Genomic DNA, 14172 nt, shown 5'->3' with positions numbered 1-14172 from the left:
CCATGAGAATTCCCTGAAAGCTGGCTGGCAGGTAGCAACCGGTCGGAAAAGAAAACCACAGCCCCAAATGTGCAGAGCGACCGACTGACTGCTGCAGCAGTTGACAACAAAATCACTCCAGGCTCAGAGAGGGTGGGTCCTGGGGGCTTTGGGGCTCAGAAGTCACCAACAAGGCACTGATGACTCAGGGTGCCACAACAGGTGCAACCAAGCATGTTAACCACCCCCCACACCCTCCCCCTTCTTGTCTTCTGGGGCCAAGAAACTCCAGCAGGATTACCTGCCTCCCGTGAGAGCAGTGAATATGAGATCATTAGGTGAAAGGAAGGACATGGTTCCTCATGGCTGGTGACACCTAGGAGGAAAGGGAAGCACCATTTGCAGAAGATGAGGGGTCAAAATACCCCCCATCAGTATACGCCCACTGCCATTTATTGACAATATATCACAATGTGCACCATGACATTGTCTCATCCCCCTTTTGCTAAAGAGCCTAGAAATGGAGAGCGCAAATGGTCTAACAGGAAATCGCTGATAAAAGATGAGCCTCTGGGACGCCTGGGTGGATCAGATGGTTAAGTCGGCCTTCGGCTTAGGTCATGATCCCTGGGTCCTGGGATTGAGTCCCACATGGGGTCCCACATTGCTCAGCAGGGAGCCTGCTTCTTCCTCTCCCTCTGCCTGCCACTCCCCCTGCTTGTGTTGTCTCTCTCTCTGTCAAACAAATAAATAAAATCTTAAAAAAAAAAGCTTCTAATGAGCAATTACCAAACATATGAAAATCAACATCTTGAAAAAGCTATCAAATCCAGCTTAGAAAAGAACTTTTAACCAGCAAAATAGCTCATAGAGCAAGAATAGGACTTCAGAATGATTGTAACATTCTTGGAGGCAAAGGGATAACACATTCATTTAAGAAAAAAAAAACAACTGAAAAATTGAACATGATTATAAAACAACAAAAAAACCTCAATTGAACAACCAAAATGGGCACTGTTTTTGTATCACACAGTACAAGACAAAATGCAAACACGATTATTCATGTACCTGTTTCATATTCAAATAGGAAAAATTGAACATGATTATGAAACAACAAAAACCCCTCAACGGAACAACCAAAATGGGCAATATGTTTTTGTATCACACAGTACAAGACAAAATACAGAAAGTGTTTATTGAAAGGAAAATCTAAGATGTACAGAGGATCGATGTAAAACTTTCAATATCAGTTAATAAGAGTTCTGAAGTAGAGGGGTGCCTGGGTGGCTCAGTCGGTTAAACATCTGCCTTCAGCTCAAGTCATGATCCCAGCGTCCTGGGATCAAGCCCCACGCTGTGAGCCCCGCTCTGTGAGCCCCGTGTTAGGCTCTATGCTCAGTGGGGACTCTGCTTCTCCCTCTCCCTCTGTCCCTCCCCCCCACTCTCTCTCCCTCTCAAATAAATAAATAAAATCTTTTTTAAAAAAGAAGAGTTCTGAAGTAGAAAATACAATGGGAGAGGAAGTTTTTATTTATTACTTTTTAAATTTATTTTATTTAGATTCAATTAATTAAAGCATAGTGTATTATTAATTTCAGAGGTAGATTTCAGTGATTCATCAGTTTTATATAACATCCAGTGCTCTTTACATCACATGCCCTCCTTAATGCCCATGACATGGTTACCACCACCCCCAGCAACCCTCAGTTTGGTTCTTTTTTTTTTTTTAAGATTTTATTTATTTATTTGACAGTGAGAGAGAGAACACAAGCAGGGGAGTGGCAGGCAGAGGAAGAGGGAGAAGCAGGCTCCCCGCTGAGCAGAGAGCCCAACTTGGGGCTCAATCGCAGAACCCTGGGATCATGACCTGAGCTGAAGGCAGATGCTTAACCAAATGCACCACCCAGGAGCCCCTCTCAGTTTGTTGCCTATAGTTAAGAGTCTCTTATGGTATCTCTTGCCCTCTGATTTTGGCTTGTTTTATTTTTCCCTCCCTTCCCCTATGATCCTGTTTCTTAAATTCCACATATGAGTGAAATCATATAATAATTGTCTTCCTATGACTGACTTATTTCGTTTAGCATAATACCCTCTAGTTACATCCACGTCGTTGCAAATGCCAAGATTTCATTCTTCTTGATGGCTGAGTACTATTCCATTATATATAGACCACATCTCCTTTATCCATTCATCTGTCAATGGACATCTGGGCTCTTTCCATAGTTTGGTTATTGTGGACATTGCTGCTATAAGCATTGGGGTGCAGGTGCCCCTTCAGATCACTACATTTGTATCTTTGGGGTAAATACCTAGTAGAGCAATTGCTGGATCTTAGGGTAGCTCTACTTTTAACTTTTTGAGGACCCTCCATGCTGTTTTCCAGAATGGCTGTACCAACTTGCATTCCCACCAGCAGAGTAAGAGGATTCCCCGTTCTCCATATCCTCGCCAACATTTGTTGTTTCCTGACTTGTTAATTTTAGCCATTCGGACTGGTGTGAGGTGGTATCTCATTGTGGTTTTGATCTGTATTTCCCTGATGCCGAGTGATGTCGAGCACTTTTTCATATGTCTGTTGGCCATTTGGATGTCTTCTTTGCAGAAATGTCTGTTCTTGTCTCTGCCCATTTCTTGACTGGATTATTTGTTCTTTGGGTGTTGAATTTGACAAGTTCTTTATAGATTTTGGATATTAGCCTTTTATCTGACAAGATATTTGCAAATACCTTCTCCCATTCTGTAGGTTGTTTTTTGGTTTTGTCGACAGTTTCCTTTGCCAGGCAAAAACTTTTTATCTTGATGAAGTCCCAATAGTTTGTTTTTGCCTTTGTTTCCCTTGCCTTTGGAGACGTGTCTAGCAAGAAGTTGCCATGGCCCACGTCAAAGAGGTTGCTGCCTGTGTTCTTCCCTAGGATTTTGATGGATTCCTGTCTCACATTTAGGTCTTTCAGCCATTTTGAGTTTATTTTTGTATGTGGTTTAAGAAAATGGTCCAGTTTCATTCTTGTGCATGTGACTGTCCAATTTTCCCAGCACCATTTGTCGAAGAGACTGTCTTTTTTCCATTGGTTATTCTTTCCTGCTTTGTCAAAGACTAGTTGACCATAGAATTGAGGGTCCATTTCTGGGCTCTCTATTATGTTCCATTGATTTATGTGTCTGTTTTTGTACCAGTACCTTGATGATTACAGCTTTGTAACATAGCCTGAAGTCCAGAATTGTGATGCCACTAACTTTGATTTTCTTTTTCAACCTTCCTTTGGCTATTTGGGGTCTTTTCTGGTTCCATACAAATTTTAGGATTATTTGTTCCAGCTCTGTGACAAATGTTGAAGGTATTTTGATTGGGATTGCATTGAATGTATAGATTGCTCTGGGTAGCATAGACATTTTAACATTTGTTCTTCCAATCCATGAGCGTGGAATGTTTTTCCATTTCTTTGTGTCTTCAATTTCTTTCATAAGTGTTCTATAGTTTTCAGAGCACAAATCCTTTACCTCTTTGGTTAGGTTTATTCCTAAGTATCTCATGGTTTTTGGTGCAATTGTAAATAGAATCAATTCCTTAATTGCTCTTTCTTCCATCTCATCATTAGCGTAGAGAAATGCAACTGATTTCTGTGCATTGATTTTTTTTTTAAGATTTTATTTATTTATTTGACAGAGGAGAGACAGCTAGTGAGAGAGGGAACACAAGCAGGGAGAGTGGGAGAGGAAGAAGCAGGCTTCCCAGCGGAGCAGGGAGCCCGATGCGGGGCTCGATCCCAGGACTCTGGGATCACGCCCTGAGCCAAAGGCAGATGCCCAATGACTGAGCCACCCAGGAGCCCCCTGTGCATTGATTCTATATCCTGCCCCTTTGCTGAATTCCCATATGAGTTCTAGCAATTTTGGAGTGGAGTCTTTTGGGTTTTCCACATAGAGTATCATGTCGTCTGCAAAGAGTGAGAGTTTGACTTCTCTGCTGATTTGGATGTCTTTTATTTCTTTTTGTTGTCTGGTTGCTGAAGCTAAGACTTCTAGTACTATGCTGAACAACAGTGGTGAGAGTGGACATCCCTGCCATGTTCCTGACCTTAGGAGAAAAGCTCTCAGTTTCTCCCCATTGAGAATGATATTCGCTGTGGACTTTTCGTATATGGCTTTTATGATATTGAGTTATGTTTCTTCTATCCCTACACCATGAAGAGTTTTAATCAAGAAAGGATGCTGTATTTTGTCAAATGCTTTTTCTGCATCTATTGAAAGGATCATATGGTTCTTGTCCTTTTTTTTTTTTTAAAGATTTTATTTATTTGACAGAGATAGAGACAGCCAGCGAGAGAGGGAACACAAGCAGGGGGAGTGGGAGAGGAAGAAGCAGGCTCATAGTGGAGGAGCCTGATGTGGGGCTCGATCCCACAACGCCGGGATCACGCCCTGAGCCAAAGGCAGACGCTTAACCACTGTGCCACCCAGGTGCCCCTCTTGTCCTTTCTTTTATTAATGTAGTGTAACACATTGATTTATGGATGTTGAACCACTTTTGCAGCCCAGGAATAAATCCCACTTGGTCGTGGTGAATAATCCTTTTGGTGTACTGTTGGATCCTATTGGCTAGTACCTTGCTGGAATTTTTGCATCCGTATTCATCAGAGATATTGGTCTGTAATTGTGAGAGGAAGTTTAATTCAAATAAATAAGAGAGGAAAACGTCCCAGGGTTGAAGAAAACCATGAACCTTCAGTTGGAAAGGGCCCGCCAAATGCCAGTTAGGATCCTTTTATAGAACCAACATGCAGTTCTATTGTGATGCAGTTGCAGATGCCAGGCATGGAGGAAATCCTGACAACTTCCTACAAGGGGGAAAAAAAGGTGAACTACAAAGTTATGACCACTGTATTGACAGGAAGTCTCTCATTGAAATGCAGGAGCAAGAAAAAAAAAAGGAAAGAATGTTTAAAGTTCAGAAGAAAAACATCTTTTTTTTTAGTGGAAAGAGTCCTTTATTTTTTTATTTTTTTAAGGAAGCGCTATGCCCAATGTGGGGCTCGAACTCATGACCCCAAGATCAAGAGTCACATGCTAAACAATGAATCATGGACACTACATCAAAATCTAATGATGTACTGTATGGTCACTAACATATCATAATTTTAAAAAATAAATAAATAAATTTTTAAAAAAACAAAAGAGTTCCATGCTCTACTGACTGAGGCCACCAGGTACCCCAAGAGGAAAAATCTCTTTGAATCTAGAATCACATACACAGCCCAAACATCGTTCAAGTGAAAATAAAAGGACTTTTTCAGCTGGGAGGGGACTCCAGAAGTTTAACACTTATAGACTTACTCTGAAGTAAATATAAAGGAGGATAGATCAGCACTAAGAAAAAATGAATCCAATGGGTAGTAAGGAGGGCATGTATTGCATGGTGCACTGGGTGTTATACGCAAATAATGAATCATCAAACTTTACATCAGAAACCAGGGATGTACTGTACGGTGACTAACATAATATAATAAAAAAAATTAAAATTAAAAAAAATGAATCAGAGAGGAAGAAGTGAGGAGGCAAACTGCAGGGGTAAGCAAAGACTTTAGTAAACTCATTCAAACTAAAAAGTAGGAAAAAAGAGGCATGCAGGCACACACAGGAGATAGGGAAGGAGGAAAAAAAGAAACAATCAAAGGATAAGAGTGGAGGAGATGGCTGGAGAGGCCTGGAGGGTAGGAGAGGAGGTCTACAGGGCCGAGGGCCCCAAGCACACAGGATTTGCAGAACTTTCCTTTTTAAGTAGGCTCCACACCTAAATAGGGCTTGAACTCAAGACCCTGAGATCAAGAGTCACATGTTCTATCAACTGAGCCAGCCGCGGGCCCCAGAATTTATAGAATGTAATAAGAATGTGAAGACCTGGGGCACCTGGGTGGCTCAGTTGGTGAAGCATCCAACTCTTGATCTCAGCTCAGGTCTTGATCTCAGTGTTGTGAGTTCAAGACCCACGCTGGGCGTGGAGTCTACTTAAAAAAAAAATGTGAAGACTTTGCAAAGAAACCCCAAAACAACCAAAGTGATGATGTATCAAGAAATAACTTGGCCTTGGGGGCGCCTGGGTGGCACAGTTGTTAAGCGTCTGCCTTCGGCTCAGGGCGTGATCGTGATCCTGGCGTTCCGGGATCAAGCCCCACATCAGGCTCTTCCACTAGGAGCCTGCTTCTTCCTCTCCCACTCCCCCTGCTTGTGTTCCCTCTCTCGCTGGCTGTCTCTGTCTAATAAATAAATAAATAAATCTTTAAAAAAAAAAGAAAGAAAGAAAGAAATAACTTGGCCTTGGCAGAATTAGTTAAAAATGAAATGAAATGCAAATCTTCCAAATGTGACAGGCCTACAGTTACAGTTTTTAAAAGCACACGCACACCCCCTCAAAGGTTTTCCTTCTATTGGAGATACGTTCCCTTGGATAAGGTGCTGACCACATCACTCCCCTGTAAGGTTCTATGCCAGCAAACGTGAGTACAGAGGATCCCATGTAATTCAACCTTCAACTGGAAAAGTTGTGAATGAACTTTTCAAAGAGGCAAGGGAACGTGGGACTGTCCCTCTGAATGAAGCCACAAGAGCTTTGAGCGATGACAAATCAAAGTCATTTGCATGTAGTGGGTACAGAGTGGGGCATTCCTTTCATAAGCTGTCTGAATACATCTATGGAGAAAATCAGCTACAAGTCGTTCAAATTTTGCTTATAACAGTTTCAGCAACAGCTTCAGTTTAGATGATGGGGAGTTGAAACCATACAGTGACCCAACAAATGCTCTAATTCTGGAGTCTGTTTAGAGAAGGGTGATTCTGCGCGTATGCCTGAAATCCAGCAACTTACATGAGAAATTCTTTAAAGGGACATTACTGCTGGCAGAAGACTTCAAAACAGACTCCCCTTGAACTTCAGTGCCCGGTTCATGGTGGCCAAGTGAATTTGGACATGGAGAATCCTCATGATGAAGCACACCTAAAACCTAGAATAAGGTTCAGGGCTTTTAGTGGAGAAAAGCAGGCCTTACACCTGAAAGAGTCAGCACACCTTCCTCTCCAGAAGAGGAAGAGAAGTCAATACTTAATGCAGTTGTGCTTATCGATGATTCAGGGCCAACCACAAAAATGTAAACCGGGGGTACCTGGCTGGCTCCCTCAGGAGACAATGTGACTCTTCATCTCGGGATCATGAGTGTGAGCCCCACACTGGGCATAGAGGTTGCTTAAAAAAAATTCTCAAATCCAGTTAAAATGATGACAGTCATCTGATACAAAGATTCGATAGTGCACACAGGTCCCTGGATGTTGGGGACTTTTTTGGACAGTCTTGTCCTGGATTTGCAACTTTTTTTTTTAAGATTTTATTTATTTATTTGACAGAGAGAGAGACAGCCAACGAGAGAGAGAACACAAGCAGAGGGAGTGGGAGAGGAAGAAGCAGGTTCCCAGCAGAGAAGCCTGATGCGGGGCTCAATCCCAGGACTCTGGGATCATGCCCTGAGCCGAAGGCAGATGCTTAATGACTGCAACACCCAGGCGCCCCTGAATTTGCAACTTAAAGAAGACTTTATTCTTGTGACTTCATTTCCAGGGAGCTGATGGAAAGCCTACCACAAGAAGCAGATATTGTTTTTTTTTTTAAGATTTTTATTTATTTGACAGAGAGAGACACAGCGAGAGAGGGAACAGAAGCAGAGGGAGAGGGAGAAGCAGGCTTCCCGCTGAGCACGGAGCCCGACGCGGGGCTCGATCCCAGGGTGCTGGGATCGTGACCTGAGCCGAAGGCAGACACTTAACGACTGAGCCATCCAGGTGCCCCAGAGCAAATATTCTTAATAGAGTTGACCCCTGAACACTGCAGGGACTAGGGGTGCTGACCCCTCCCCCCACAGTTGAAAATCCATGTATCACTTCGACTTTCCCAAACCTTAACTACTAATAACCTACTGTTGACCAGAGCCTTGAGGATAACATGAAGTTGATGAACATGTATTTTGTATGCTATATTATTATATACTGTATTCTTTTAATAAATCGAAAGGAAAGGAAATGGTATTAAGAAAATCATAAGGAAAGGAAAACACATTTACAGGACTGTACTGTGTTTATCAGGAAAACTCTACGTATGAATGGACTCACAGTTCAAACCCATGTTGTTCAAGGATCAACTGTACTATGATGCTTGAGCAACTAAAATAATATTGCTCCTGGGGCGCCTGGGTGGCTCAGTGGGTGAAGCATATGCCTTCAGCTCAGGTCATGATCTCAGGGTCCTGGGATCGAGCCCTGCATCGGGCTCTCTGCTCAGCACCGAGTCTGCTTCTCCCTCTCCCTCTCCCTCTGTGATCTCTCTCACTCTCAGTCTCTCAAATAAATAAAATCTTTTTATAAATAAATAAAATAAAATAAAATAGCTCCTATCCATGAAGTAGTGGGTAGGAAAGATGATGTGCCATATTAATATCTTTCTTTAAAATTTTTATTTATTTATTTTTACTTATTTATTAAAGATTTTATGTATTTATTTGTCAGAGAGAGAGCACAAGCAGGGGGAGCAGCAGGCAGAAGGAGAAGCAGGCTCCCTGCTAAGGAAGAAGCCCCAGGTGGGACTCGATCCCAGGACCCTGGGATCACGACCTGAGCTGAAATCAAGAGTCAGATTCTTAACCGACAGAGCCACCCAGGCACCCCCAAGGTTTGTTGTTGTCGTTGTTGTTGTTTTTAATAATCCTTACACCCAACAGGGGCTTGAACTCACAACCTAAAATCACGAGTCTTGCCCTCCACATACTGGAGCCAGCCAGGCGCCCCAAGAATACTTTACAATGGAGTCATTACAGTCTCTCTCAGAGCCTGTTCTGATCACATTCATTTATTCATTCAACACAGTCTTCTAGGGAACCCACTATATACACTGAAAACTGTTCTAATTGCTCAACTCAGAGTATATTTTACTCCAGGACAAACTAGTGTAGAAACTCAGGAATGTATTTTCTGTCAGACACACTGGGTCTAAGGAATGACCAGCATTAAGTGTTTGCATTTCTGCTGAAGCCAAGCATTTTGTGATGAGGTCAGAGACATCAGGAATGATAGAAAAGCTTTTTTCGTCTTCCCAGATATCACTTCATCTTTGGTCACTACTCCTGATTACTTTCCTATTACTGCCATAACAGATTACTACAAATTTAGTGCCTTAAAAGAGCACAGATTTTCAATCTTACGATTCTATACATTAGAAGCCCACCATGGGGGTTCCTGGGCTAAAATGAAGGTGACAAGGATGCCTGGGTGGCTCGGTCAGTTAGGTGTCTGCCTTCAGCTCAGGTCATGATCCCAGAGTTCTCGGATGGGATCGAGTCCTGCATGGAGCTCATTGCTCAGCAGGGAGCCTGCTTCTCCCTCTGCCTGCTGCTCCCCCTGCTTGTGCACGCTCTCTCTCTCCCTCTCTGTCTGACAAATAAATAAATAAGCTCTTAAAAAATAAAATATAAAATAAAATAAAATAAAATAAAATAAAATAAAATAAAATAAAATAAAATAAGTGACAGCAGGGCTGCATTTTTTTCAGGAGGCTCTAGGGGAGAATCACTTCCTTACCTTTCCAGCCTCTAGAGCCTGCCTGCATTTCTTGGCTCGTAGCCCCCTTTGCGCACCTTTCCGCCCCTTCTCTGCAACAGCCAGAGAAGGTTCTCTGTGCTTATGGACTTGTGATTACATTGGTCCACTGGATAATGCATTATTATCTCCCCATCTTAAAGTCTGTAGGAACCTCAATCACACCTGCAAAGTCAGTGGCCTTTGCCATGTTAATTAACACATCACGGCTTCCTTCTGGTAGCTCCGGGGGAAAACCTGTCCTTGCCTCTTCCAATTTGCAAAGGCTGCTGGCATCCCTTGGCTCAAGGCCATATCACGGCAATCTCTGCTTCTGGCCTTCCATTTTTTACACTTTTGATTCTCCTGCCTCCCTCTTACACCGATCCGTGTGATCACATTTTTAAAGATTTATTTATTGATTTTAGAGAGGGGGAGAGGGGGAGAGGGGCAGAGGGAGAGAGAGAATCCCCAGCAGATTCCCCGCTGAGCGAGGAGCCCGATGTGGAGCTTGATCTCAGGATCCTGAGATCATAACCTGAGCGGAAATCAAGAGTCCAACGCTCAACCGACTGAGCCCCCCAGGCACCCCCCTTGTGATTACATTTAGCTTACCTAGATGATCCAGAATAATCTCTTCATCTCAAAATGCTCGACTTAATCATATCTGTAAAGTTCCCTTTATCATATAAGGTAACCTATACACAGATTTGGGGGTCAGGACATGAACATTTTTGGAGGGCCATTATCCTGCCTGCCATGGTCTACCTTTGCCCCCGAAGTTTGCATCCATCCCAAATAAACGCACCCCATCCAAAGGTGCTCAAAAGCCTCCACCCATTACAGCATCAACTCAGAGTCCAAAATTTTATCCGAATCTCACCATCTTGAAAGTCCCCAATCTCATTATTTCAATTATCTGACGTTTGGGTGAGGACTTGGGTATGATTCCTGGGGCACAATGGCTCTCCATCTATGCCCCTGTGCACCGAGAGAACACGGTCTTGGCTCCCAGATATAATGGTAGGACAGTCCTAGAATAATGGTTCCAGACATTCCCATGCAAAAAGCAGAAAATGGAATGAAGGAAGGAGCCACCAACGTCCCAAACAATGTAGAAATCCAGCCAGGCAGCCAGCATTCATTAGGTTTTAAGGCCTGGGAATAAACTGTGACCCCTAGGTCCGTGCTGTGGGCCTGTGACTCCTCCTCAGAGCTCTTCCCTTTTCCATGAGCGGTGGTGGCACGTGTTTGTAGCTGACGAGTTTTATCAGCTTGTTTCCTGCCTGGAGGTCAGCAATACTTTCACTCAGGCTGCGGAGTGTTTGCTCCGTTTAGTCATTTTCCTGAGTTCTGTTCATTAAATTCCTGCAATCGTTGTAACATTTAAAAATGTATAATCCTCTCAAGAAAGATGTCACAATGATGAGTAAGACAACCATGGGTGAGATCAGTCGTTTTGCATGATGTATGTGACCAAAATGTGTGACGTGTCTGGCTTACCGATAAAGAATGTTTTCATTGGGGGAAAAAAAAAAGGACACGGCATTTCAGAGATTGAAAGTGATTGACTAAAAAAAAAATGAGGGGTGCACCTGGGTGGCTCAGTCAGTTGATGGTTTGCCTTCGGCTCAGGTCATGATCCCAGGGTCCTGGAATCGAGCCCCGCATCAGGCTCCCTGCCCGCAGGGATCCTGGTCTCCGTCTCCCTCTGCCTGCCGTTCCCCCTACTCGTGCTCTCTCTCTCTGTCAAAGAAATAAATAAAATCTTAAAAAAAAAAAAAAAAGAACCATGAAGGGCCTTATTTTTTTTTTAATTAAAATAAATAAATAATAAATTTTTTAAAAATGACGGGGTGCCTGGGTGGCTCAGTCAGTTAAACATCTGCCTTGGGCTCGGATCATGATCGCAGGGTCGTGGGATCAGGCCCTGCATCAACCTCCCTGCTCAGCAGCGAGTCTGCTTCTCCCTCTCCCTGTGCCGCTCCCCCCTGCTCCTGTGTTCGAGCATGCTCACTCTCTGTCTCTCAAATAAAAAAATAAAATCTTAAAAAAAAAAAATGACAGAAAGAAATTGCTATCTTCACAAATGTCCTGGGGCTAGAATGTCTTCCTTATCAATGGACACAGTTTATCTCTTCGAAAGGGCATATTTGAAGAACAGTAGACTCTCGAACCAGACTTCTGGAGTCCCAGTCCTGGCTTCACCACTTATTAGGGATGTGACTCTGGGGAAATTGTTTAATCTCTCTGTACCTCAGTTTTCTCATCTGTGCAATGGGTATGATTTCAGTGCCTGCCTCACAGGATGGTTATGAGGATTGCATGAGCTTTTACTTATAACATGCCTGGCACGTAGTAAGTTCTGTATACGTGTTTGTTATATAAATAATTAAATTAACAACAGAAGATCATTTGGTGCGGGGAGTGTGATTTCTAAGAGGAAAAAAAGGTAATGGTAGGACTGGAAATAAAATCAAAAAAAGCCCTCAGAACATAAGGGAAAAGAGTTTCAGTGCAATGCATAAGGCATGATACCATTTGTGGGGGAAAAAGCTATTTCTACAAGGTATGTGTCTGTATGTAAACTCATAGAAATGCCTCTGGCAGGATACTTAGCTCTCTGGAGGGGACAGCCAAGGAGAACCTCAGCCTTATTTTGCACATTTGAACCGTTACCATGAGAACATATCTGTGTGTTCTTTGTGAAACTTTGTTTTGCTTTGTTTTTTTTTTTTTAAATCAACGTTAAAAAACAAAGCTCTGAGGAAGCAATGAGGATGAGTGGGTAGAGCTCTGCCTTCTGGGAGTGAAGGGAAGTCACAGAAGAGATGACATCAGAATTGGATCTTCAAGGAGGCGTCGCCTGAAGAAAAGAGATTGCTGAAGGCGGCGCAGCTGGAGAAGAAAAGGATGTATTTGAGGCAGGATCGGAACTCGAACAGAGTTCTGGCATGTGTGGCTGGGCGAGGAGAGGAAGGGAGGGTCAGGTCTGAGATGGGGCTGTGCAGATGGGTTTAGGGTCGGTCATAAACGGCTGCTGTATACTCAGAGGGGCTTGAACTTTGTGGAGACAACTTTTTAACCCACTTCAGGGATATGATCACAAAAGAAGTATCCTTTGGCAGCCAGGTGGCAAGTGGACCGGACAGGTAGGGAACGGATGCGTGGGGACTGGTTAAGGAGGCTGCTGCCCTCACTGTCCCTCGGGAATTGCTCCAGAAGTGACAGAATAGTGTCAGAATTGGTCTTGATTTTATTTTATTTTTTTTTAAGATTTTATTTATTTATTCGACAGAGATAGAGACAGCCAGCGAGAGAGGGAACACAAGCAGGGGGAGTGGAGAGGAAGAAGCAGGCTCATAGCGGAGGAGTCTGATGTGGGGCTCAATCCCATAACGCCAGGATCACGCCCTGAGCCAAAAGCAGTGGTCTTGATTTTAAAGAGAATTAGGAAGAGGTATCCATGGTACCTGAGTCTCAGCATCGACTCCGAGTTTTTGTGGTAACCGTATCCTGCTTTGGGGAATCACCTTTTCTCACCTTTAGCCTTTGTGCTTTTGGCTCTGGGCTCCAGAGGTAGGACACGGGATATAAGTCATTAACTCATTCTGTCCCCTCAGCCACCTTTCCTGGAGGAGCACATGATCCCAAGCAGGACAATCAGGCCCACCAAGACCCATTCTGGGACATCCGGAAGCCAACCCCCTCCTGAGACCAGGTGTGACATGATGGGAACCTGGAGCCGCTCAAGCTGCCATGTGCCCCAGGGAAGGAGAGCCTAGAGCTGGGTCTTGGCAGCCTCTTTGCAGCCCCACCCAGATCAAGACAAACCTGAGCCAGCCGTGGCCACAGACTTCTCACAAGCCAGTGATTTTTAAATTAAATTTAATTTAATTTAGTTTGGGGATGTCTGGGTGGCTCAGTCAGTTAAGCGTCTGCCTTCAGCTTGGGTCATGATCCCAGGGGTCCTGGGATCAAGCCCCATGCAGGCTCTCTGCTCAGCGGAGAGTCTGCTTCTCCCTCTCCCTCTGCCTGTCCTGCTCTCCCTGCTTGTGCTCGCTCTCTCTCTCTCTCACTGACAAATAAATAAACAAAATCTTTTAAAAAAATTAATTTAGTTTGGTTTAATTCAGTTCGAGTGGCGTTTTCTGTCCAAACTGACTCTGAATTAAGAGTATTCAGCGTTTCTAATGATTAGCCCTGGGAACGAAGAGCATCTCTGAAATCTGTTGCTATTGGTCTCTTGGTAAGAAATGAGGATGTCCTTAGCCACTGCCAGTGCCTCTTAGGGAGGGGAGGAAGTGTCATTCTGATTTGCTAAGTTAACAGAATCTAATAAGGCTTTAAAGATGCTGGAAGGGGTGGCCCAGACCAGTGTGACTCCCAGACTTTGGGATTTCACAGAATTCAGCAGCAAAATTAAAAAGACAAATCTTAGGGTTGAAATTAGAATGCCAAGTGTTTTTTGCTTTTTTTTTTTTTTTAGATTTTTTTAAGAGAGAGGGTGCGCAGAGGGAGGGGCAGAGGGAGACAGAAAACAAGAGAATCTCAGGCAGACTCCTCACTGAACACGGAGCCTGT

The 14172-nt window shown here is 43.6% G+C and overlaps 1 protein-coding gene across 2 annotated transcripts in view; it reads right to left on the bottom strand.

Moving 5' to 3' along the window:
* STK11IP (serine/threonine kinase 11 interacting protein) overlaps positions 1 to 14172 on the bottom strand; it is a 38103-nt gene that overhangs the window by 22199 nt on the left and 1732 nt on the right. Inside the window, exon 2 of one of the 2 annotated variants that reach the window (XM_087863856.1) lies at positions 11184 to 11334. The exons of the other annotated variant lie outside the window; for it this stretch is intronic. The gene's annotated coding sequence lies outside the window, so the exon portion shown is untranslated. The remainder of the gene's footprint in view (positions 1 to 11183; positions 11335 to 14172) is intronic. 2 annotated transcript variants of the gene reach the window in all.

Source organism: Ursus americanus, chromosome 1, assembly GCF_024610735.1.
Source record: "Ursus americanus isolate L20-20 chromosome 1, mUrsAme1.1.p, whole genome shotgun sequence".
Lineage (NCBI taxonomy): Eukaryota > Metazoa > Chordata > Mammalia > Carnivora > Ursidae > Ursus > Ursus americanus.
This window is presented reverse-complemented; position numbering and strand designations above follow the sequence as displayed.